This window comes from Scyliorhinus canicula, chromosome 17 (assembly GCF_902713615.1).
Source record: "Scyliorhinus canicula chromosome 17, sScyCan1.1, whole genome shotgun sequence".
In the NCBI taxonomy this organism is placed as follows: domain Eukaryota; kingdom Metazoa; phylum Chordata; class Chondrichthyes; order Carcharhiniformes; family Scyliorhinidae; genus Scyliorhinus; species Scyliorhinus canicula.
In genome coordinates this window covers 125,193,908-125,219,037 of record NC_052162.1, presented here as the reverse complement: position 1 = coordinate 125,219,037, position 25,130 = coordinate 125,193,908, and the positions used below count along the sequence as shown (strand labels likewise).

At 44.5% G+C, this 25,130-nt stretch overlaps 7 non-coding genes across 7 annotated transcripts; all 7 read right to left on the bottom strand.

The window, feature by feature from the left end:
* Positions 1-9,230: 9,230 nt before the first annotated feature.
* On the bottom strand, positions 9,231-9,302 carry trnae-cuc. The gene has a single exon. It is a non-coding gene; the product is annotated as a tRNA-Glu (tRNA).
* A 1,682-nt stretch (positions 9,303-10,984) lies between these two features.
* Positions 10,985-11,056, bottom strand: trnae-cuc. Its single transcript has one exon. It is a non-coding gene; the product is annotated as a tRNA-Glu (tRNA).
* A 1,196-nt stretch (positions 11,057-12,252) lies between these two features.
* On the bottom strand, positions 12,253-12,324 carry trnae-uuc. The gene has a single exon. It is a non-coding gene; the product is annotated as a tRNA-Glu (tRNA).
* A 1,199-nt stretch (positions 12,325-13,523) lies between these two features.
* trnae-uuc lies at positions 13,524-13,595 on the bottom strand. The gene has a single exon. It is a non-coding gene; the product is annotated as a tRNA-Glu (tRNA).
* A 1,194-nt stretch (positions 13,596-14,789) lies between these two features.
* On the bottom strand, positions 14,790-14,861 carry trnae-cuc. Its single transcript has one exon. It is a non-coding gene; the product is annotated as a tRNA-Glu (tRNA).
* A 1,200-nt stretch (positions 14,862-16,061) lies between these two features.
* trnae-uuc lies at positions 16,062-16,133 on the bottom strand. Its single transcript has one exon. It is a non-coding gene; the product is annotated as a tRNA-Glu (tRNA).
* Positions 16,134-18,892: 2,759 nt separating this feature from the next.
* trnae-uuc lies at positions 18,893-18,964 on the bottom strand. Its single transcript has one exon. It is a non-coding gene; the product is annotated as a tRNA-Glu (tRNA).
* Between the last annotated feature and the right edge of the window lie 6,166 nt (positions 18,965-25,130).

Genomic DNA, 25,130 nt, shown 5'->3' with positions numbered 1-25,130 from the left:
AGAAGAGGAGGAATTACACACAGAAATCTCAAATGTTACGTCTTGATGTGACAGAATCACTTGATTCCTAGGACACACAAGCAGGTGAGAGTGTTCCAGAGCACTGACTGTGGAAAGAGCTTCAACCAGTTACACAGCCTGGAAAAAACATCACACCATTCACAGCGGGGAGAGACCGTACACGTGTTCTGTGTGTGGGTAAGGTTTCAATTGTCCACCCTGGAGAGACACAAGGAGACCCAAAACATGGAGAAACCGTGGAAATGTGGTAACTGTGGGAAGGGATTCAGTGCCCCATCTCAGCTGGAGATTCATCGACGCATTCACACTGGGGAGAGGCCGTTCAGCTGCTCTGTGTGTGAGAAGGGATTCGTTCGGTTATCCGGCCTGAAGACTCACCAGCGAATTCACACTGGGGAGAGACCATTCACCTGCTCTCAGTGTGGGAAGGGATTCACTGAGTTATCCAATCTGCAGAGACACAAGCGAGTTCACACTGGGGAGAAACCGTTCACCTGCTCCCAGTGTGGGAAGAGATTCGGTGATTCCTCCAACCTGCAGAAACACCAGCGAGTTCACACTGGGGAGAGGCCATTCACCTGCTCTCAGTGTGAAAAGAGATTCACTCAGTTATCCAACCTGCAGACACACCAGCGAGTTCACACTGGGGAAAGGCCGTTCACCTGCTCTCAGTGTGGGAAGGGATTCAGTGATTCAAACAAACTGCGGACACACCAGCGAGTTCACACTGGGAATCCGAGTCCGTTCAGCTGCTCTCAGTGTGGGAAGGGATTCAGTGAATCATTCAAACTGCGGACACACCAGCGAGTTCACACTGGGGAGAAGCCGTTCACCTGCTCTCAGTGTGAGAAGAGGTTCACTGAGTTATCCAACCTGCGGAAACACCAGCGAGTTCACACTGGGGAGAGGCCGTTCACCTGCTCTCAGTGTGGGAAAGGATTCAGATACTCATCCAACCTGCAGAGACACCAGCAAGTTCACTTTTGGAAGAGGCCGTTCACCTGCTCTGTGTGTGGGAAGGAATTCTCTGTTTCCTGGCACTTACTCAGACACGAACAACTTCACAAGTGATAATGGGGTGGATTCTGCTGTTACTGTTTCTGCTTCAGTTACATCCAGGATGACATTTTGTTAATTCTGACAGTTGGTGTTGGAGGGAATTAAAGTTGAGTCCTGGAGATTGTGGTGAACTTTAAGGAAAAGTCTTTGTTTCACATGCATGTGGGACATACAAAGGCTCGGGCCTGAATGCTGCAGGTCCCAACGAGTCTTTGTCTCTTCCCCCATTGTACATTGCAATGACCAGTTGTACTGTCCGATGTTGTATTGATATGTTAATTGTTTTTACAGAGAACAGATAGTTGGATAAATGTAAAACTTAATATTAACATTGATTTGTTTTATTGAATACTGGATGGTTCGTATAATCACATTAACTACAGAAATACTTTGAAACAGACCTGATAATTGCATCTCCGGACGATTTCTAGCCCCCATTTAGCATTTCAAAGGGTTGTTCTAAATGTGATGTGGTGTTAACAGCCTCCCCTCCATGTTCATCCGGAGATAACCATCTTTCTGGTTTTCTGAGCAGTCTGTCTGTCTCCGTGCAGTTTCCCTGATTGTTTTGCTAATTCAAATGGGTTTTTCAGACTTTTGCCATTGTGGGTGTAGATGGCCTGTGTTGATTGCTGCCTGCCAGGATGTCTGAATTAACCCGTCCCTATTTTCTAGTGAGGTATGACTTGCCTTTGTGCGTTTGTACATGGGCCCCGATATTTTCCCACAAGCCCCCCTGGATACAAAATAGACCCAAGATCGCCACGAACCGATATCTGTTCTGGTGCACCCCGCTTGTGTAATAAACTATATCTTGTGGATATTGTTGCCTATCCTCATGGAAGCTCTCCTTCCTCTATCATAATTGAGGACACGGTGCTGGATCCTTCGGGTGGCCTGGCCTCCAGATCACGGAAAGTGTCCTCAACCACCCGCTGTGAGTAACAGCCATTAACCTTTTCCCTTCCCGCTGTCATATGCGAGTACCTTTAAGAAATAGGTGTTTATTAATTAGATGTAGTAGGTGTACCTTTATGAAATGGGTGTTTGTCAGCTAGCTGCAGTGATGTCAGAGTGTGGGTGGAGCTGGGCTGTCTGTCTTACACTTTCGTTTTTGAGCAGGCAGCTACAGTATATTTTAGTTTCATTTTGAGAGCCGGATAGCCGCAGGAAAACAAACATCTGTATAAGGCTCTATCTCTGCAATCTAAAGACTGTCTCCAGATCATTTGAGGATTTCAAAGTGATAACTGCTCTCAGTAGTGAATTTAAATCTGATCTCTGTGTTAAAAAGGGTCTTTTGTCTTATGGATGTTGTAAGGAAAGATTAAGGGTTACTTATAGAGTACAGTATTCTTTGGGGTGAGCATTTTAGTTGATGGTTGCTAAGATGTTTATTGTGTGTGTTTAAAAATGTTAATGGGATTCATAGAATAAACATTGTTTTTGTTTAAAAATACTCTTAGTTCTCAGTTGCACCACACCTGTAAAGTGGGCCCTTGTACTCCCTATAACCACACTCTATTAAAAGTTGTGGGTCAGGTGAACTCCATGATACACTTTGAGGTTCTCTAAACCCTGGCCCATAACAAATTGGGAGCTCGAGGGTGATAAAAGTCTATCTATTGGGTTGACTTTGTGAACTTAAAGACAGTGAGGGGTGAGCATATTGTGGTTGCTTTTCAGGTGTGGTATACCAGTTTAAGTAGGAGTGTGTTGTGCACAATGGCTCTTTCAGAGGTTCTGAAATTTTTGGGGGTGGAGACGGTCACACGCAGTATCTTACGAACAGAGACTAAAAACAGGCTTTTAGATTTGCCAAAAACATTGCAGTTAACATTACCTGACAGAATACAAAAAGAAAAGGTACTTAAATTGCCTGAGATACAGTCTGACTCATTAGAAATAACAAAAAGTCAGTGCAAATCAGGCAACTTGAACATGAAAAAGAATTAAAGCCGCTTGAATACGCAATGAGAGAAAAAGAAAGAGAAAAGGAGATACAGATCATGGAAAAACAAAGAGAAAGAGGAAAGGGAAAAAGAGAGAGAGTTTGAACTTAGAAAAAGGCCATGAAACATGACAGTCAGTTAAATCTGGCGGATGTAAAGGGAAATGTAGTTGGAGGATAGTGATGAGGATAAAGAGAAAGAGCGTCATAGTCGAAGGCTTGGTGGGGATCTATTTAAATACGTCCAAGCATTGCCACGGTTTGATGAGAAGGAGGTCGAAGCCTTTTTCATTTCATGTGAGAAGGTGGCTGTACAAATTCAATGGCTACCGATCATGTGGGCATTACTGATTCGAACAAAGCTGGTAGGTAGGGCTAGTGTGGTAGGTAGAGCTAGTGAAGTGTTTGCATCACTACCGGAGGCGGTATCTGGGAGGTATGAGGAGGTGAAAAAATCCATCTTAGGTACGTATGAACGAGTGCCTGAAGCCGACAGACAAATGTTTAGAAATTTAAGGAAAGAACCTGGTCAAACACACATGGAATTTGAAAGGATCAAACAGAGTAACTTTGATAGGTGGCTAAGGGCTTTGAAAATAGACCAAACGTATGAAGCTCAGAGAAATTAGACTTTTGGAGAAGTTTAAAAATTCAATTCCTGATGTAGTGAGAACTCATGTGGAAGAGCAGAGGGTTAAAACTGCGAGGTTAGCAGCAGAAATGGCAGATGATTATGGATCAGTTCATAAATCAAAGCTTGGTTTCCGACATCAGTTTCAGCCGGTGAGGGATAGAAACTGGGGAACAGAGAAATACTCAAGTGGTAGAGGTAAAGGAGATCTGATAGGAGATAATAAGGAGAGTGCACCTCAGATTAAAAAAGAAATCCAGGAGGGTGGAAGAGAGATGAAAAGTTTCAAATGTTTTCACTGTAATAAACTAGGCCATGTAAAGTCACAGTGCTGGTGGTTGAAGAAAAGCACTGGGAAGGCTGATGTGGTAAAACAGGAGAAAACAGTGGGGTTGGTTAAAGTGGTGAAAGAAAGCCCAAGTGAAGTGAAGGAGGTACAAAAGATTGTACAGCCTGATCAAGAGGTGATTGATAAGAAGGTGCCAGATCTCTTTAAATAATTTACTTGTGTGGGTAAAGTTTACTCATATGTATCAGAAGGAGCAGATAAAGAAGTCACAATTTTAAGAGTTACGAGGGCTAGTCAATCTTTAATGGTAAGGGATGAGGAATTATGTAGTTTAGGAAAAATATTGCCAGTAGAGATGGTATTATGTGGAATTCAGGGTGAATTCCTGAAGAGTAGTGTTCTATTATATAAGGTAAGGTTGGAAAGTCCAGTGAAGAGTGGTGAAGTGGTAGTAGGAGTAATAGAGAAACTATTTTGTCCAGGAATACAGTTTATCTTGGGTAATGATATAGCTGGATCACATGTCGGAGTGATGTCTACTGTGGTTGATAAGTCAGTGGAAAATCAGACAACTGAAGTGTTGAAGGAAGAATATCCTGGGATTTTTCCAGATTGTGTAGCAACAAGGTCATAAAGTCACAGGTTAAGACAAGAGGAGAAATCAGAGTGAAGATGAAGTTGAAGTTAAATTATCAGATACGTTTTTGATCAGATTATTGGAAAAGAACAAGAAAGGTGGAGGATGAGGCGGATATTTTTAGTTCAGGAAAATTGGCGGAGTTACAACAGAAAGATATAGAAATAAAACGGATGTATCAGAAAGCATACACAGAAGAGGAATCTGAGTGCATACTGGAGTGTTATTACTGTAAAAATGAAGTCTTGATGAGAAAATGGAGACCTTTACATATGTCATGTGCGAGTAAAAAATGGGTGTTTATCGAATAGCCGTAGTAGGTGTACCTTTATGAAATGGGTGTTTGTCAGATAGCTGCAGTGATGTCAGAGTGTGGGTGGAGCTGGGCTGTCTGTCTTACACTTTTGTTTTTGAGCAGGCAGCTAGTGTATTTTAGTTTTGCTTTGAGAGCTGGATAGCCGCAGGGAAAAGCAAACAGCTGGATAAGGATTTCTCTCTGCAATTTAAAGATTGTCTCCAGATCATTTGAGGATTTCAAAGTGATAACTGCTCTCAGCAGTGAATTTAAATCTGATCTCTGTTTTAAAAAGCGCCTTTTGTCTTCTGGGTGTTGTAAGGAAAGATTAAGGATTACTTATAGAGTACTGTATTCTTTGGGGGGAGTATTCTAGTTGATGGTTGCTAAGATGTTTATTGTCTGTGTTTAAAAATGTTAATGGGATTCATAGAATAAACATTGTTTTTGTTTTAAAATACTCTTAGTTCTCTATTGCGCCACACCTGTAAAGTGGGCCCTAGTGCTCCCCATAACCACACTCTGTTAAAAGATGTGGGTCAGGTGAACTCCATGAGACACTTTGGGGTTCTCTAAACACTGGTCCATAACACCGCTCCCTGAGGGCGACTAGTGGGATTTGCAGGAGGACAGTCTAAGGTTTTCTCCACTTACGCTGTGGCAGCACATAACCATTGCCCATACCAGCATTATGCCTGTACCGACAGTCATTCCTATTCGGATTATCTCCCACCCATCTGTAAGTCAGTTGCCTGCAGCCCCGGGAACACATATGTCCCACCAATGTTGTGTTCCGGAGAGTCCCACCTGAATGATGGTCTGGGTAGCTGAGCCCACCTGGATCTTTCCTTTCCTTATCTGATTTGTCGACTGCCCTGACATTCTCCTGAGTGAGCTCTGTTGCTCCGTGCATAGCCTATCGGATTGTGCTGCCTGGTGTCTTGTCCATGAAAGTGAGACATCCCACCAGGCCCCAAATAGGTAGCCTGATGTACATCGGAGGAGGTGAAATTCTCTCAGTGTTAAAGAGTCCGTTACCTGCAGACAGAATCTGTGGCTGCTACCACATAGGAGGCCTCCCGCGATTATCCCCACCTCCGGTTTGATGAAACACGGCTGTGTGGGACCGACCTGTATGGGCTTAAAAGCTTCTTTTAGTGGCATAACATTGACCGTAACATTGCTGTGGATTGACAAGGGTTCGAGAGTCCGACAGGTACACACTATGTAATGTGCTGAATCGGAACAGCATTCTGCGGTGCTCATATGTGCCAGGTCATTATGATGGGCTCGGTATCTTCTAGATCCGGTCCGGTAAACCCAACCCTCCTGCAGGGTTCCCAATGATTCAAACCTAGAGCTGTCCTTAAAGGTTCCCTTGGATGGGTTTTCCTGGGGGACTGCTAGATTAAACTTTATCCCTCCCTCAGTGGGTCCACCCCCTGGCCTGGTAACTACCAGTTTGTTCCTGTCCCTGTGGATGTGAAGGAGGTTTATTTTGTACAGGGGGGTGAATAAGTGCCGTGGGATTGGCCAGAACCTAAAATCCTCTGTCAGCCCGGATACTGTCAATTGAATCTCCTGCAAGAGTGTCACAGGCCCTTCCCTTTGCTTGTGCTTGAATGGTGTTAATTATACCCATAGATACCTCGTCCAGGACTCACAGAAGCTCTTCTCCCTGTAAATTTATGGAAGCCAGTGCGTCCCATATACCCCATATTGTAGCCCTTTTCCGACTTCCGCGGCTACCCAGGAGGCATAACTGTTTGTCTCCGCCAGCTGCACCGAGTTCAGGACCGAGTTTGCACAACCAAATAATCCTCCGATGTCCCCTAAAGTGCTCCTTTCACCTCGCCTGCGTACCCTAGATTCTGGGGTTATTTTGCTGTGGGACTGAAAACAGGCTGAGAAGATACACATAGGCCAGGAACAGAAACTATCTCATGAAACCCTGGCTGGAATCGATACTGACCATCTGCAAAAGCACCCAAGTCAAGGCACAGACCTGTTACTGTTACATGGACTTTGTGATTACCCACTCCAAAGACGATGAATATGTAACAAATGTCCAGACTCAGGTAATCAACTTTGCAGCAGGAGGAAGAACAGACAAAATAAGCCATCAGACTCCTTAATGAGAGTCACACAAGGGGAGATTCAGATTTTTGTTTTGTAAATTTAGAGTTGTGGGGGCGAAATCCACGCAAACACGGGGAAAATGTGCAAACTCCACACAGACAGTGACCCAGAGCCGGGATCGAACCTGGCACCTCGAGGCTGCAATATTAACTCAGTGTGCCATCGTGCTATCCTGTCAATGGGTCTTGATTGAATCACCGTGGATATACAGGAATATCCTGCCTTTCCCATTAACAAGTTGGGGTCTGGCTGGGAGAGTGGCTGGTGGCCAGCAGAAACATATGATTCAATCCATGCTTCTCAGTAAAAAAAATCAGCATCAAACAGATATTAGAATCATAGAATTTACAGTGCAGAAGGATGCCATTCGGCCCATCAATTCTGCACCGGTCCTTGGAAAGAGCACCCTACTTACGGCCACATCTCCACCCTATAACTGCAACCCAGTAACCCCACTGAACCTTTTTGGACACGAAGGGCAATTTAACAGGACCAATCCATCCAGCCTGCACATCTTTGGACTGTGGGAGTAACCCCACGCAGAGACGGGGTTAATGTGCAGACTCCGCACAGACAGTGAACCAAGATGGGAATCGAACCTGGGATCCTGGAGCTGTGAGCAACTGTGCTAACCACAATGCTACCGTGCTCCCTTCAGCGATATCCTGGGAGATCCCCAGGCACAACCATCGCACGAAGAAAGGAAAAAATCAAATTACTACGGACGCTGGAATCTGAAACCAAAGAGCAGCCTGGGTTTCGAACCCAGAGAAGACATCCACAGTGAGTGAGCAAAGCCCGCCAACCTCCTTTACAAAGGGCGGGTAAAACCCAAAGCTCAGCTGAGACTGTGTCGGATTTTCTTGTGCAATAGAATTGTGAGTAAAATTGTGTTTAACTGTGAAGCTGTTTTGTCCTTTGTTCATCTCCCAAATAAAGGCACCTGAGTAGAACTTTTGAGTAAGTAAACTGGTCGAATGCATCAGAGGTTTCAAAAGTACAACATTTACTGACTGCCATTGTTTTATCCCGGCTGACAGTACATCATTCTTCTTTAATTGTCATTTCAAAACTTTAATTACCGATGCACAAGATGACATGTTCAGATGGAACACAAGGGACATCTTCAGCCAATCACAACATTGATTGCTGTTCGCTGGAACATGAAATGGACAGTGAGGTGAAATAGTCTCAAAAGCTGCTCATGTGTAATTTAACATTTTCAAAACCCACCAACCTGATCACTGTGGCTCCTGTGAAATGTACAACACAAGGATCACATTCATCAGTCATTGAAAATAACACACTTCAATTTGTAAAAACATTGATAGTTAATCTTTTTCGGAATTAAGCTTTGATCAAAATTTGAATAGTTTCCAATTTTTGTTGATCTTTTTCTGAATTGAAACTATCACGTTTGCTGAACATACACAAACTCCCCTGTTTCATACTGGGCAGGAACATCAAAACGTACTCATCTGTAACTATGAGGCAAAGCTTTCTCGTTCCGATTTGTTGTTAAACATTAACACAATACGTCATCTCACAGCCTTGTGACATTTACACTTCCGCAAGTTTTGAATGAGATTATTTCTTGCCCGGCTCCACAGTGGTGAGAGAAGGGCAAGCAGCAGGATTTTACCCAAACTCTCCATTCACCCACTTCCAGCAGAACGCAGAGACTGCAGCTTCAATCGTCGGGTTACTGCACATTCCGGGGACACTCTAACCAGGAGCAAACCTCCCAATACACCGAGCACAGGCTCAGAAACATGCAGGTAGCTTATATTCAGCTCACTTAACCTCCCAGCAACATTTCCACAATCCCTCAGTGAGTGGCACTGCCTTTGAGCTTCTTCTGTTTTATTCAGCTCCTGTGACCTCAATGAATAATTTCAGTTAGAAGTTTTCTTGTCATCACACCAGAGGTTAGGAACCAGATCTGGGAGATAATTTTGTCTGGGTGAGCAATAAAAGCTGGCTCAACACCACCCATAATTCTGCTGCTTCACAATCTCTCTTCGTTTGCAGCAAATCACCGTCCATTTCTTCCTGCCTCTGTGTTTATTGTTGACCTGCTGCACTTGTAACTTTTCCAGCTCTGACGTGAAATGACAAATGTCACTTAACTCTTTCCGGCAGAGCACTTTTCTGTAAACCTGTGAATCAGCTTCGTTGAACGGTTTGGTGGGCAACAATAATTCATCATTCCCTGACTGGGAATCGAACCCAAGCCGCGGCAGTGAGAGTGCCGAATCCTAACCACTAGACCACCAGGGAAACCGATGAAGAATATTTAAACCGCCTGACAGTATATCATACACCTTTTATTTTCATATCCGAGTTTTCATTAGAAATATACAAACTTCCATGTTTAGAATGAACACAAGTGACATCTTCAGCCAATCACAACATCGATTGCTGTTTGCAGGAACATGAAATCGACAGTGAGACGAAACAGCCCAACAAGCTGCTCATGTGTCACTTCCAACTTACAAAACCCACCGACCTTCTCACTGTGGCTCCTGTGAAACTTACAACGCAACATCCGGCGGACATTCATCAGTAATTAGTAAGAACTCATTTCAATTGTTAAATACATTGTTTTTCGCAATTACGTTTTGATCAAAATTTGAATAGTTCCCAATTTTTGTTGATCTTTTTCCGAAATGAAACTATCACGTTTGCTGAACATACACAAGCTCCCCTGTTTCATACTGGGCAGAACATTAAAATGTACTCATCTGTAACTATGAGGCAAATCTTTCTTGTTCCGATTTGTTGTTAAACATTAGCACAATACGTCATCTCACATCTTGTGACATTTACACTTCCACAAGTTTTGATTGAGATTATTTCTTGCCCGGCTCCACAGTGGGTGAGTGAGGGGCAAGCAGCAGGATTTTACCCAAACTCTCCATTCACTCACTGCCAGCAGAATGCGGAGACTGCAGCTTCAATCTGCTGGTTACTGCCCATCCAAGGGACACTCCAACCAGGATCAAACCTCCCAATACACCGAGCACAGGCTGAGATACATGCTGGTAGCTTATATTCAGCTCACTTAACCTCCCAGCAACATTTCCACAATTCCTCAGAGAGTGGCACTACCTTTTGAGCTTCTTCTGTTTTATTCAGCTCCTGTGAACTCAATGGACTGAATAATTTCAGTTAGAAGTTTTCTTGTCATCACGCCCAAGATTTGGAACCAGATCTGGGAGATAATTTTGTCTGTGTGGGCAATAAAAGCTGGCTCAACACCAGCCAGATTTTCGCTGCTTCACCATCTCTTTTCCTTTGCAGCCAATCACTGTCCATTTGTTCCGACCTCTGTGTTTATTGTTGACCTGCTGCACTTGTAACTTTTCCAGCTCTCACGTGAAACTAGAAATGTCACTTAACTGATTCTTGCTGAGCTCTTTTCTGTGAAACTGCGATACAGCTTCGTTGAAAAGTTTGGTGGTCAACAATAATTCATCATTCCTTGACCAGGAATCGAACCCGGGCCATGGCAGTAAAACCACCAAATCCTAACCACTAGGCCACCAGGGAAACTGACAAGCAAAAGTTAAACCGCCTGACACTATATCATTCACCTATTATGTTCATGTCCGAGTTTCATTAGAAATATACAAAATTACATGTTTAGAATGAACACAAGTGACATCTTCAGCCAATCACAACATCGATTGCAGTTTGCAGGAACATGGAATCAACAGTGAGACGAAACAGCCCAACAAGCTGCTCATGTGTCACTTCCAACTTACAAAACCCACCAACCTTCACACTGTGGCTCCTGTGAAACTTACAACGCAACATCCGGCGGACATTATCAGTAATTAGTAAGAACTCATTTCAATTGTTAAAAACTCTTAATAAATAACTCTTTCCGGCAGAGCACTTTTCTGTAAAACTGTGATTCAGCTTCGTTGAACGGCTTGGAGGGCAACAATAATTCATCATTCCCTGACTGGGAATCGAACCCAGGCCGCGGCAGTGAGAGTGCCAAATCCTAACCACTAGACCACCAGGGAAACCGATAACGAATATTTAAACCGCCTGACGGTATATCATACACCTTTTATTTTCATGTCCGATTTTTCATTAGAGATATACAAAATTACATGTTTAGAATGAACACAAGTGACATCTCAGCCAATCACAACATCGATTGCTGTTTGCAGGAACATGAAATCGACAGTGAGACGAAACAGCCCAACAAGCTGCTCATGTGTCACTTCCAACTTACAAAACCCACCAACCTTCTCACAGTGCCTCCTGTGAAAATTACAACCCAACATCCGGCGGACATTATCAGTAATTAGTAATAACTCATTTCAATTGTTAAAAACATTGTTTTTCGCAATTACGTTTTGATCAAAATTTGAATAGTTCCCAATTTTTGTTGATCTTTTTCCGAAGTGAAACTATCAAGTTTGCTGAACAACACAAACTCCCCTGTTTCATACTGGGCAGAACATTAAAACGTACTCATCTGTAACTATGAGGCAAAGATTTCTCGTTCCGATTTGTTGTTAAACATTAGCACAAAATGTCATCTCAGAGCCTTGTGACATTTACACTTCCACAAGTTTTGATTGAGATTATTTCTTGCCAGGCTCCACAGTGGTGAGAGAGGGGCAAGCAGCAGGATTTTACCCAAACTCTCCATTCACCCGCTTCCAGCAGAACACAGAGACTGCAGCTTCAATCATCGGGTTACTGCACATTCCGGGAACACTCTAACCAGGGTCAAACCTCCTAATACACTGAGCTCAGGCTCAGAAACATGCAGGTAGATTATATCCAGCTCACTAAACCTCCCAGCAACATTTCCACAAAACCTAAGTGAGTGGCACTACCTTTGAGCTTCTTCTGTTTTATTCAGCTCCTGTGACCTCAATGGACTGAATAATTTCAGTTAGAAGTTTTCTTGTCATCACACCCAAGACTTGGAACCAGATCTGTGAGATAATTTTGTCTGTGTGGGCAATAAAAGCTGACTCAACACCACCCAGTTTTCCGCTGCTTCACCATCTCTCTTCCTTTGCAGCCAATCACTGTCCATTTGTTCCTACCTCTGTGTTTATTGTTGACCTGCTGCACTTGTAATTTTTCCAGCTCTCACGTGAAACTACAAATGTCACTTAACTGATTCTAGCAGAGCTCTTTACTGTGAAACTGCGATACAGCTTCGTTGAACAGTTTGGTAGTCAACAATAATTCATCATTCCCTGACCGGGAATCGAACCCAGGCCGTGGCAGTGAAAGTGCCAAATCCTAACCACTAGACCACCAGGGAAACTGACGAGCAAAACTTAAACCGATTGACACTATATCATTCACCTATTATGTTCATGTCCGAGTTTCATTAGAAATATACGAAATTACATGTTTAGAATGAACACGAGTGACATCTTCAGCCAATCACAACATCGATTGCTGTTTGCAGGAACATGGAATCAACAGTGAGACGAAACAGCCCAACAAGCTGCTCATGTGTCACTTCCAACTTACAAAACCCACCAACCTTCTCACTGTGGCTCCTGTGAAACTTGCAACGCAACATCCGGCGGACATTCATCAGAAATTAGGAAGAACTCATTTCAAATGTTAAATACATTGTTTTTCGCAATTACGTTTTGATCAAAATTTGAATAGTTCCCAATTCTTGTTGATCTTTTCCCGAAGTGAAACTATCACGTTTGCTGAACATACACAAACTCCCCTGTTTCATACTGTGCAGAACATTAAAACATACTCATCGTTAAATATGAGGCAAAGCTTTATCGTTCCGATTTGTTGTTAAACATTAGCACAATATGTCATCTCAGAGCCTTGTGACATTTACACTTCCATAAGTTTTGATTGAGATTATTTCTTGCCAGGCTCCACAGTGGTGAGAGAGGGGCAAGCAGCAGGATTTTACCCAAACTCTCCATTCACCCGCTTCCAGCAGAACACAGAGACTGCAGCTTCAATCGTCGGGTTACTGCCCATCCCGGGGACACTCTAACCAGGGGCAAACCTCCTAATACACTGAGCTCAGGCTCAGAAACATGCAGGTAGATTATATCCAGCTCACTTAACCTCCCAGCAACATTTCCACATTTCCTCAGCCAGTGGCACTACCTTTTGAGCTTCTTCTGTTTTATTCAGCTCCTGTGACCTCAATGGACTGAATAATTTTAGTTAGAAGTTTTCTTGTCATCACACCCAAGACTTGGAACCAGATCTGGGAGATAATTTTGTCTGTGTGGGCAATAAAAGCTGACTCAACACCACCCAGTTTTCCGCTGCTTCACCATCTCTCTTCCTTTGCAGCCAATCACTGTCCATTTGTTCCTACCTCTGTGTTTATTGTTGACCTGCTGCACTTGTAATTTTTCCAGCTCTCACGTGAAACTACAAATGTCACTGAACTGATTCTAGCAGAGCTCTTTACTGTGAAACTGCGATGCAGCTTCGTTGAACAGTTTGGTAGTCAACAATAATTCATCATTCCCTGACCGGGAATCGAACACGGGCCGTGGCAGTGAAAGTGCCAAATCCTAACCACTAGACCACCAGGGAAACTGACAAGCAAAACTTAAACCGATTGACACTATATCATTCACCTATTATGTTCATGTCCGAGTTTCATGAGAAATATACAAAATTACATGTTTAGAATGAACACGAGTGACATCTTCAGCCAATCACAACATCGATTGCTGTTTGCAGGAACATGGAATCGACAGTGAGACGAAACAGCCCAACAAGCTGCTCATGTGTCACTTCCAACTTACAAAACCCACCGACCTTCTCACTGTGGCTCCTGTGAAACTTACAACGCAACATCCGGCGGACATTATCAGTAATTAGTAATAACTCATTTCAATTGTTAAATACATTGTTTTTCGCAATTACGTTTTGATCAAAATTTGAATAGTTCCCAATTTTTGTTGATCTTTCTCCGAAGTGATACTATCACGTTTGCTGAACATACACAAACTCCCCTGTTTCATACAGGGCAGAACATTTAAACGTCCTCATCTGTAACTATGAGGCAAATCTTTCTTGTTCCGATTTGTTGTTAAACATTAGCACAATACGTCATCTCACAGCCTTGTGACATTTACACTTCCACAAGTTTTGAATGAGATTATTTCTTGCCAGGCTCCACAGTGGGTGAGAGAGGGGCAAGCAGCAGGATTTTACCCAAACTCTCCATTCACCCGCAGCCAGCAGAATGCGGAGACTGCAGCTTCAATCAGCTGGTTACTGCACATTCCGGGAACACTCTAAACAGGGGTAAACCTCCCAATACACCGAGCACAGGCTCAGAAACATGCAGGTAGATTATATCCAGCTCACTAAACCTCCCAGCAACATTTCCACAATTCCTCAGTGAGTGGCACTACCTTTTGAGCTTCCTCTCTTTTATTCAGCTCCTGTGACCACAATGAATAATTTCAGTTAGAAGTTTTCTTGTCATCACACGCAAGATTAGGAACCAGATCTGGGAGATAATTTTGTCTGGGTGTGCAACAAAAGCTGGCTCAACACCAGCCATAATTCTGCTGCTTCATAATCTCTCTTCCTTTGCAGCCAATCACTGTCCATTTCTTCCTGCCTCTGTGTTTATTGTTGACCTGCTGCACTTGTAACTTTTCCAGCTCTGACGTGAAATGACAAATGTCGCTTAACTCTTTCCGGCAGAGCACTTTTCTGTAAAACTGTGATTCAGCTTCGTTGAACGGTTTGGTGGGTAACAATAATTCATCATTCCCTGACTGGGAATTGAACCCGGGCCGCGGCAGTGAGAGTGCCGAATCCTAACCACTAGACCACCAGGGAAACTGATGAAGAATAGTTAAACCACCTGACAGTATATCATACACCTTTTATTTTCATGTCCGATTTTTCATTAGAGACATACAAAATTACATGTTTAGAATGAACACAATTGACATCTTCAGCCAATCACAACATCGATTGCTGTTTGCAGGAACATGAAATCGACAGTGAGACGAAACAGCCCAACAAGCTGCTCATGTGTCACTTCCAATTTACAAAACCCACCAACCTTCTCACTGTGGCTCCTGTGAAACTTACAACGCAACATCCGGCGGACATTCATCAGAAATTAGTAAGAACTCATTTCAATTGTTAAATACATTGTTTTTCGCAAATACGTTTTGATCAAAATATGAATAGCTCCCAATTTTTGTTGATCTTTTCCCGAAGTGAAACTATCACATTTGCTGAAGATACACAAACTACCCTGTTTCATACTGGGCAGAACATTAAAACACACTCATCGTTAAATATGAGGCAAAGCTTTATCGTTCCGATTTGTTGTTAAACATTAGCACAATATGTCATCTCACAGCCTTGTGACATTTACACTTCCACAAGTTTTGAATGAGATTATTTCTTGCCAGGCTCCACAGTGGTGAGAGAGGGGCAAGCAGCAGGATTTTACCCAAACTCTCCATTCACCCGCTTCCAGCAGAACGCAGAGACTGCAGCTTCAATCGTCGGGTTACTGCACATTCCGGGGACCCTCTAACCAGGGTCAAACCTCCTAATACACCGAGCTCAGGCTCAGAAACATGCAGGTAGATTATATCCAGCTCACTGAACCTCCGAGCAACATTTCCACATTTCCTCAGCCAGTGGCACTACCTTTTGAGTTTCTTCTGTTTTATTCAGCTCCTGTGACCTCAATGGACTGAATAATTTCAGTTAGAAGTTTTCTTGTCATCACACCCAAGACTTGGAACCAGATCTGTGAGATAATTTTGTCTGTGTGGGCAATAAAAGCTGACTCAACACCACCCAGTTTTCCGCTGCTTCACCATCTCTCTTCCTTTGCAGCCAATCACTGTCCATTTGTTCCTACCTCTGTGTTTATTGTTGACCTGCTGCACTTGTAATTTTTCCAGCTCTCACGTGAAACTACAAATGTCACTGAACTGATTCTAGCAGAGCTCTTTCCTGTGAAACTGCGATATAGCTTCGTTGAACAGTTTGGTGGTCAACAATAATTCATAATTCCCTGACTGGGAATCAAACCCAGGCCGTGGCGGTGAAACCGCCAAATCATAACCACTAGACCACCAGGGAAACTGACGAGCAAAAGTTAAACCGCCTAACACTATATCATTCACCTATTATGTTCATGTCCGAGTTTCATTAGAAATATACGAAATTACATGTTTAGAATGAACACAAGTGCCATCTTCAGCCAATCACAACATCGATTGCAGTTTGCAGGAACATGAAATCGACAGTGAGACGAAACAGCCAACAAGCTGCTCATGTGTCACTTCCAATTTACAAAACCCACCAACCATCTCACTGTGGCTCCTGTGAAACTTACAACGCAACATCTGGCGGACATTATCAGTAATTAGTAAGAACTCATTTCAATTGTTAAATACATTGTTTTTCGCAATTACGTTTTGATCAAAATTTGAATAGTTCCCAATTTTTGTTGATCTTTCTCCGACGTGAAACTACCACGCTTGCTGAACATACACAGACTGGGAGAACGTTAAAACGTACTCATCTGTAACTATGAGGCAAAGCTTCCTCGTTCCGAATCTTCTATTTACCGCGGGGCTACCCAAGTATAACTTCAGAGTTAGAGCAAGTGAAGGCAGGTTTCTTTTAGTTACAGTTAACTATATACTTGTACAACCCCTCAAACCCCTCCTTCATATAATTATTTCTTTCAATCATTAGCGACACAGTTAGCTCATTAGTTGCATCTTATAGCAATTCTTTATCAAGGAAGGAGTATCCCATCCCACAGTTGCATTTTGTTCCCACAGACAGTTTACAGGTTTCCACACACTGATCACAGATTCCGACAGAGAGCCACAATCGTGATAAGGCCGAACACAGAAGTAATTCATCTCACAATGCACGTACACGTATTACACAAACTTGACATTCCATTTCCCATCAAGCTCTGATTTTAACTTGACATGCCATTTCCCATTAAGCTCTGTTTTTAACTTGACATGTCAAACTCTCATTCCCCCCTTTTATCATTTCATGATAACTTCTAATCCATAGCCACTTGCCTCAGTCTTTCCCATTCTATCTGCACTTCTACCATTTTCCTACGTTCCTCTGCATCTTCTTTCTCATCCATTAGGCTCACTTCATGTTGCTGTATTAACTGTTGGGGAATTACTGCTGCACTGATACTTTTACACAAGCATTTCATTAGGAGGCTAAGTATGATTATTATAAGTATTACCATTCCCAGGATCATTAATCCATGCACCAGGTAAGACCCCCATGATCCGCCCAGATACGTGTTTACATGTCATTCCCTTTTCTGCTTTTGTTTACATTACGCCTTGTCCTTTGAAGGGTTGATGTTTGATCCCATGCACTTTCCTGCCTATAAGGGTTGTTCTTCACTAACCACATCTCTCCCTTATACTTTTGTCCTGGCGGTAAAGTTTTATGTCTGTTTTTGCAATTATAGTTCCAACTACATCCAATCCGATGGCAGGGCAATCCTCCTTCAGTTCTTCCATCAAGGAGCAGGGTTTGGTGCGGTCGTCGCACGTGGGCCAAACATCCGTCCACCGGGGTCACATTCCAGGATCCTCCTCCCTCAGGGTCATTGTTGATGCAGCGTAAAGTGTCCTCCCGACACATGTGATGGACTCATTTTCCGCTGCCTCACAGGTTCTTTGCTTGGCCTCCCCATTTGTCTCCAAGAGTCCCAGCAGGACTATGGTGATAAGCAGGTACTTCATCCTACAGGCTGGGTGGAACTGTAACCTAGGGCTTGGAAACAAAAAAGGTTACTTTTCATTTTACTTCAAGGCCTTACAATGATGGATGTGGATCCAGGCATTTTTCCCCAGTCCGTTCCTAACCCAATTATGAATCAGGACAGCGGCTGCTGTGAAACTTACAACGCAACATCCGGCGGACATTCTTCAGTAATTAGTAATAACTCATTTCAATTGTTAAAAACATTGTTTTTCGCAATTACGTTTTGATCAAAATTTGAATAGTTTCCAATTTTTGTTGATCTTTTTCCGAAGTGAAACTATCACGTTTGCTGATCACACACAAACTCCCCTGTTTCATACTGGGCAGAACGTTAAAACGTACTCATCTGTAACTATGAGGCAAAGCTTCCTCGTTCCAATTTGTTGTTAAACATTAGCACAATACGTCATCTCACAGCCTTGTGACATTTACACTTCCAGGAAGTTTGAATGAGATTAATTCTTGCCCGGCTCCACAGTGGGTGAGAGAGGGGCAAGCAGCAGGATTTTACCTAAACTCTCCATTCACCCGCTGCCAGCAGAACGCGGAGACTGCAGCTTCAATCAGCGGGTTACTGCCCATTCCGGGAACACTCCAACCAGGGGCAAATCTAACAATACACTGAGCACAGGCTCAGAAACATGCAGGTAGATTATATCCAGCTCACTTAACCTCCGAGCAACATTTCCACAATCCCTTAGTGAGTGTCACTACCTTTGAGCTTCTTCTGTTGTATTCAGCTCCCGTGACCTCAATGGACTGAATAATTTCAGTTTGAAATTTTCTTGTCATCACACCCAAGATTTGGAACCAGATCTGGGAGATAATTTTGTCTGGGTGAGCAACAAAAGCTGGCCCAACACGAGCCAGATTTTCACTGCTTCATAATCTCTCTCACTTTTCAGCCAATCACTGTCTATTTCTTCCTGCCTCTGTGTTTATTGTTGACCTGCTGCACTTGTAACTATTCCAGCTCTGATGTGAAATGACAAACGTCACTTAACTGATTCTGGCAGAGCTCTTTTCTGTGAAACTGTAATTCAGCTTCGTTGAACAGTTTGGTGGAAAACAATAATTCATCGTTCCCTGACCGGGAATCGAACCCAGGCTGTAGCGGTGAAAACACCAAATCCTAACCACTAGACCACCAGGGAAACTGACAAGCAAAAGTTAAACCACCTGACAGTATATCATTCACCTTTAATTTTCATGTCCATGTTTTCATTCGAAATATACAAAATTACATGTTCAGAATGAATACAAGTGACATCGTCAGCCAGTCACAACACCGATTGCTGTTACCTGGAACATGAAATCGACAGTGAGACGAAACTGCCCAACAAGCTGCTCATGTGTCACTTGCAATTTACAAAACCCACCAACCTTCCCGTTGTGGCTCCTGTGAAATGTGCAACGCAACATCCGGCGGACACTGATCAGTAATTAGTAATAACTCATTTCAATTGTTAAATACATTGGTTTTCGCAATTACGTTTTGATCAAAATTTCAATAGTTTCCAATTTTTGTTGATCTGTTTCGGAAGTGAAACTATCACGTTTGCTGAACATACACAAACTCCCCTGTTTCATACTGTGCAGAACATTAAAACATACTCATCTGTAACTATGTGGCAAAGCTTCCTCATTCCGATTTGCTGTTAAACATTAGCACAATACGTCATCTCACAGCCTTGTGACATTTACACTTCCATAAGTTTTGAATGAGATTAATTCTTGCACGGCTCCATGGAGCATGGCTGAGGAATGAGAGGGGACACCCCTCCCCCTCCCCAGCACTGCGAGCTGACCACACCCCCAGGCAACAAGCATGAGGGGCCACATTTGGTAAGCACACAGCTGCTGGGGAAAAAACAATAAGATGATAGCAAACATACAATTCCTCACCAGTTACACAGAGACTAACATCAGTTCAAAAGAAAAACATCAGCACCCTGCATTGCCCCCAAACAAGGAGCAGCCACAAACACAGGTCACCCTGCTGGAGTGGCTGTTGCTTCAGGATGCGGAAGGGGAGGGAAGAATTTCGGATATATATACAAGTGGCTGGGGGAGCAGAGAGGCGAGTGGGTGGTGAAGATCAAGGAGAAATGGGAAGCAGAGTTGGGAGGGGAGATCAATTGGGGAGAATGGAATGAGGCACTGCGTAGGATAAACGGGACCCCCTCTTGTGCAAGGTTGAGCCTGAACAGTTTAAGGTGGTGCACAGGGTGCATATGACTCAGGCGAGAATGCGTGGCTTCTTCCAGGTCAGTGTGAGAGGTGTGGGTGGGGGCCAGCGAATTACGTGTACATGTTTTGGGGTTGCAAAAAATTGGGAAGATTCTGGGCAGGAGAGTTTGCGGTCTTAGCCAAGATTGTGGAGGAGGAGGTGGACCGGGACCCTCACGCTCGGTGTACATTTGCCTTCGCATTGGTGTGCACTCGCACTCGCAATCCTCCCTCTTGCATTCCTCCTGCTTTTCCCCCAATTCTCCTTCCCTGAAGGTGCTGACTCTGGGGTACAGTTTCACTCTCACCTATTTCTCTCCCCAATGTCACCCAGTGCCTAAATGTTTCCACCTGAAGTTAAAATTTTTTTTGCTGGGGGCGGCGTCACAATCAAATCCAGTGACTGCCGACATGTACTTTGTGTCAGGGTGGGGTGAGTGCGCTCCCCACCCAACTTTTCATCCTAATCCCATGGTTTGGTGACTGGTCCCCGGATGAGTAATGGCGTCCGTAGCTCCCAGGTTCCCCCGCGCTGGTGAAACCGCTCTATCCGCCGCGCGGGCGGGCGGCCCGGGACTGCGCAAGTCCATCGGTGGGGGTTGAGGAGGGGGGGGGGGGAGATGCGAACATGCGGGAAAGAGCCCGCCACCTGACCTCCCTGCTGAGATGTTGACCAATAAAAAAAGTTTGAGAACGGGAGGTACTCTGGTTCTCCAGCCAATCAGAGCGCGGGCTTTGTGTGAGTGATAATTGAGCTTCACACAGACTAAACCTTCCTCCTGTTTTTAACCTCTGTGAGTAAAACACTTTCTTTTCTTCCCTTTCCATTTATTGTCTCATTCTGACCTCAACTGAAGGGAATGGAAGTGAATCCAGGGAGGGTGCAGACTCTGGAAAGCTTGGCCCAGGTCTCTCTCTCTCTCTCTTAAAGACATTGACATCCTTTAGTCCCTCAGCTTGACACATGAAAAAATGAAATGGAAATCACTTATTGTCACAAGTAGGCTTCAAATGAAGTTACTGTAATGTCGCCACATTCCAGCACCTGTTCGGGGAGGCTGGTACAGGAATTGAACCGTGCAGCTGGCCTGCCTCAGTCTGCTTTCAAAGCCAGCGATTTAGCCCTGTGCTAAATCAGCCCCACATTTATTTGTCTGGCTAAAAGGATGGTCTCTTTCCTAATGTTCACAGATAAGGGGCTGGATTCCCCTGGAGATGGCTGACATTTAAGGGGACAGTAAGTTAATATGGGCGAGATATGCCCAGTGTTGTTATATGGTACAGATTAGATGTATTATTTTTGGTTCTGTAATAAGGTATATTAACTAATATTTCTAGTCTTGTAATATAATACTAAAGCTACGCACATATTTCCAGACATAGAGCCATTATGGCACAGAACAAATCAATTTAGTAGCTTGTCCATTCCGACTCTGTACAGCTAAACAACCAGTCCCTGTTCCCCTGAAAGTTTATTTCCTTCATGTACCCATTTAATTTCATTTTAAAATTCTTAATCATCTCTGCTACCACCAACTTCAGAGGCAGGAGGTTCGAGAGCTCTTCCTCCAAAATAAAGTTCTTCCTTGAAGCAACCCCATGCAGTCTTAAACCCCCCCCCCCCCCCACCGCCCCCTCCACCACCCCCCCCACCACCGCCACGCCCCCCCCCCCCCACCACCACCACCGCACAAACATCTCTAAATATCTAATCAAATCATACAGTTCTGTACATGACCCAAAATTTTAGTCCAGTAATATAGACATATCATAGAATCATAGAATTTACAGTGCAGAAGGAGGCCATTCAGCCCATCGAGTCTGCACCAGTCCTTGGAAAGAGCACCCGAACCAAGCCCGCACCTCCACCCTCCCTGTAACCCAGTAACCCCACCCAACCTTTTTGAACACTAAGGCCAATTTAACATGGCCAATCCACCTAACCTGCACTTCTTTGGACTGTGGTAGGAAACCGGAGCACCTGGAGGAAACCTACGCAGACACGGGAAGAACGTGCAGACTCCGCATAGACAGTGACCCAAGCCAGGAATCGAACCTGGGACCCTGGAGCTGTGAAGCAACTGTGCTAACCACTATGCTATCATAGCTGCAGAAAGACTTTCAGGAGAATTGTGAGGGTGAATATTAGATACAGCAGTGTGAGAATGGAGGGTGAGTGTGTGGGATGGAGATTTGCAGTTTTTGAGGAATGAAAGAGGACTGAATATTCCAGAGAAACTAGAATTGTCTGTTCTTAATTTCTATACTGTGCTGACAGTGATGACTTTTGTAAACTCATTTTACAGGACATCAGAAAGTGAGGATTTGCAGACCGAAATCTCAAATTAAATCTCAGATGAAGATCTGACAGTCACTTGATTCATCAGGACATGATTATCATCGGCCTTTCAATCAAGAAGGAAAAATAATTTTACTGTTCTGTCTTCTTCAAAAGGCTTTAAACATCAGTCTGAGCTGAAAAATCTACCAAGACCCAGGCATCTGAGTGAGAGTGTTCCAATTCACTGACTGTGGAAAGAGCTTTAACCAGTTACACAGCCTGAAAACACATTGCACCATTCACAGCAGGGAGAAACCGTACTCACGTTCAGTGTGGATAACTCAGCTGATCATCGAACCTGGAGAGCCACCATGAAGAAACCATGGAAATGTGGGGACTGTGGGAAGGGATTCTGCCCCCCATCGGTGCTGGAAACACATCAACGTGTTCACACTGGGGAGAGAACATTCATTTGGGCAGCACGGTAGCATGGTGGCTAGCATAAATGCTTCACAGCTCCAGGGTCACAGATTCAGTTCCCGGCTGGGTTACTGTCTGTGCGGAGTCTGCACGTCCTCCCCGTGTGTGCGTAGGTTTCCTACGGGTGCTCCAGTTTCGTCCCACAGTCCAAAGATGTGCGGGTTAGGTGGATTGGCCATGCTAAATTGCCCGTAGTGTCCTAAAAAATAAGGTTAAAGGGGGGGGGGGGGGGGTTGTTGGGTTACGGGTGTAGGGTGGATACATGGGTTTGAGTAGGGTGATCATTGCTCGGCACAACATCGATGGCCGAAGGGCCTGTTCTATGTTCTATCTGTTCTGAGTGTGGTTAGGGATTCAGTCATTCACCCCAACTGCTGACACACCAGCGAGTTCACTCTGGGGAGAGACCGTTCACCTGCTCTGTGAGGGAAGAGATTCTCTCAATTAACCAACCTGCTGACACACCAGAGAGTTCACTCTGGGGAGAGGCCGTTCACCTGCAGTGTGTGTGGGAGGGGATTCACTCAGCCATCCATCCTGCTGAGACATCAGTGGGTTCACACAGGTGAGAAGCCATTGACCTGCCCTCTGTGTGGTAAGGGATTCAGTCATTCATCCCAACTGCTGAGACACCAGTGAGTTCACACTGGGGAGTGACCATTCAGCTGCTCTCTGCACACAGAGGTTTAGAACATGATCTACACTGAAATGAAAATCACTTATTGTCACTGCAGTTACTGTGAAAAGCCCGAAGTCACCATATTCCGGCGCCTGTTCAGGAGGCTGGTACGGGAATTGAACTGTGCTGCTGGCCTGCCTTGGTCTGCTTTAAAAGCCAGTGATTTAGCCAGTGTGCTGAACCGAGTTCACACCGGAGAGATGCCATTCGCCTGCTCTCAATGTGGAAAGGGATTCACTCAGTTATCCAGCCTGCTGAGACACCAACGAGTTCTCAAGTCATTGAAGCAGTTGGATTCTGCTACAGTTGCTGCTGTTAATCACATCCAGGACTGAACCATGTTCATTCTGACACTTGGTGAAGTGGGCGGGTCGGAGGGTTTCTTTCTGCTGGACTGGCCGGTCTCAAGACTTTGCTTCCAGTGGGCTGTTGCTCTTTGAGCCTGGGAGAGCACATTTCCACTGGAATGATCTACACAGGCTGAGGAAGGACATTTATTTTATCCTTGACAGTAAATAGTGTTCCGCCACCACAGACAAATTTAACATAGATACAGAAAGAACTGGAAAAATTGAGCAGGTCCGGCAGCATCTGTGGAAAGAGAAGGAGAGGGCATGAAATGAAATGAATGAAATGAAAATCGCTTATTGTCACGAGTAGGCTTCAAAATGAAGTTACTCTGAAAAGCCCCTAGTCGCCACATTCCGGCGCCTGTTGGGGGAGGCTGTTACAGGAATCGAACCGTGCTGCTGGCCTGCTTGATCTGTTTTCAAACCCAGCGATTTAGCCCTGTGCTAAACAGCCCCTGTTTCAAAGTATTATTTGCGGCAGGTTTGTTGTGAATTTCTCCCTGACTCTGTCGGCAAGTTCTCCGCCGCAATTTCACCACATTTTGTCACTTTTCTGGGCCCTGGGGAATTCTCCCCGGTCAAGCCCATACTAAGAATCATCTTCATCACTGGGGAGCTGAAGTCGCCGGCCAGACCGGCTTCTCGCAGATCGGCCCACCGTTTGGAAAGGGTGCCCCAATTTCTATAAGTCAGCTTGAGGCTCCCCCACCCACGAGCAATCTCACTCCCCACACACATGGCGTTATCCCACAACTCCCCATGGGCTATGGGGTCACTGATGACCCCCACTTTCTCAGGGCTTCCCATGTCTGTGTGGACCAGTACTGAACGGCACCTGGCTGGGGTTTCCCTGGTGAGGCTGGTAGATGCCAGGAGCCGATAGATCCTGGGTTTTAAACCCAGTTAAGTGTTCGAGGCTCAATCCCACCCATTGTGGGTGAGATCCTGATCGCGACGCTGTGCGAGACCGGGTTAGATCTAATGAGGTGTATCACCTGCCTGGAAGCCTGGGGGAAGCTACATCTACCGGCTGCACGGTGCTCCTGTTCGGGCGCAACACAGCTGGTAGATCGTACCCAGAGTTTTTTTTTTCAAATATATTTATTCAAATTTTCAACGATTTTCAACCAAACACTCCAAACAGAAAAAGAGGTAAAGCACAAAACAAGCAAAAATTATACATGGTATTTCCAACAAAATACAATAACCACCAGTTAACAAATAAAGACACCAGCAAGGAAAACGCTCCACTCTAACCTAAACAACCCCCCCCCCCCCCCCCCCCCCCCCCCCCCCCCCCC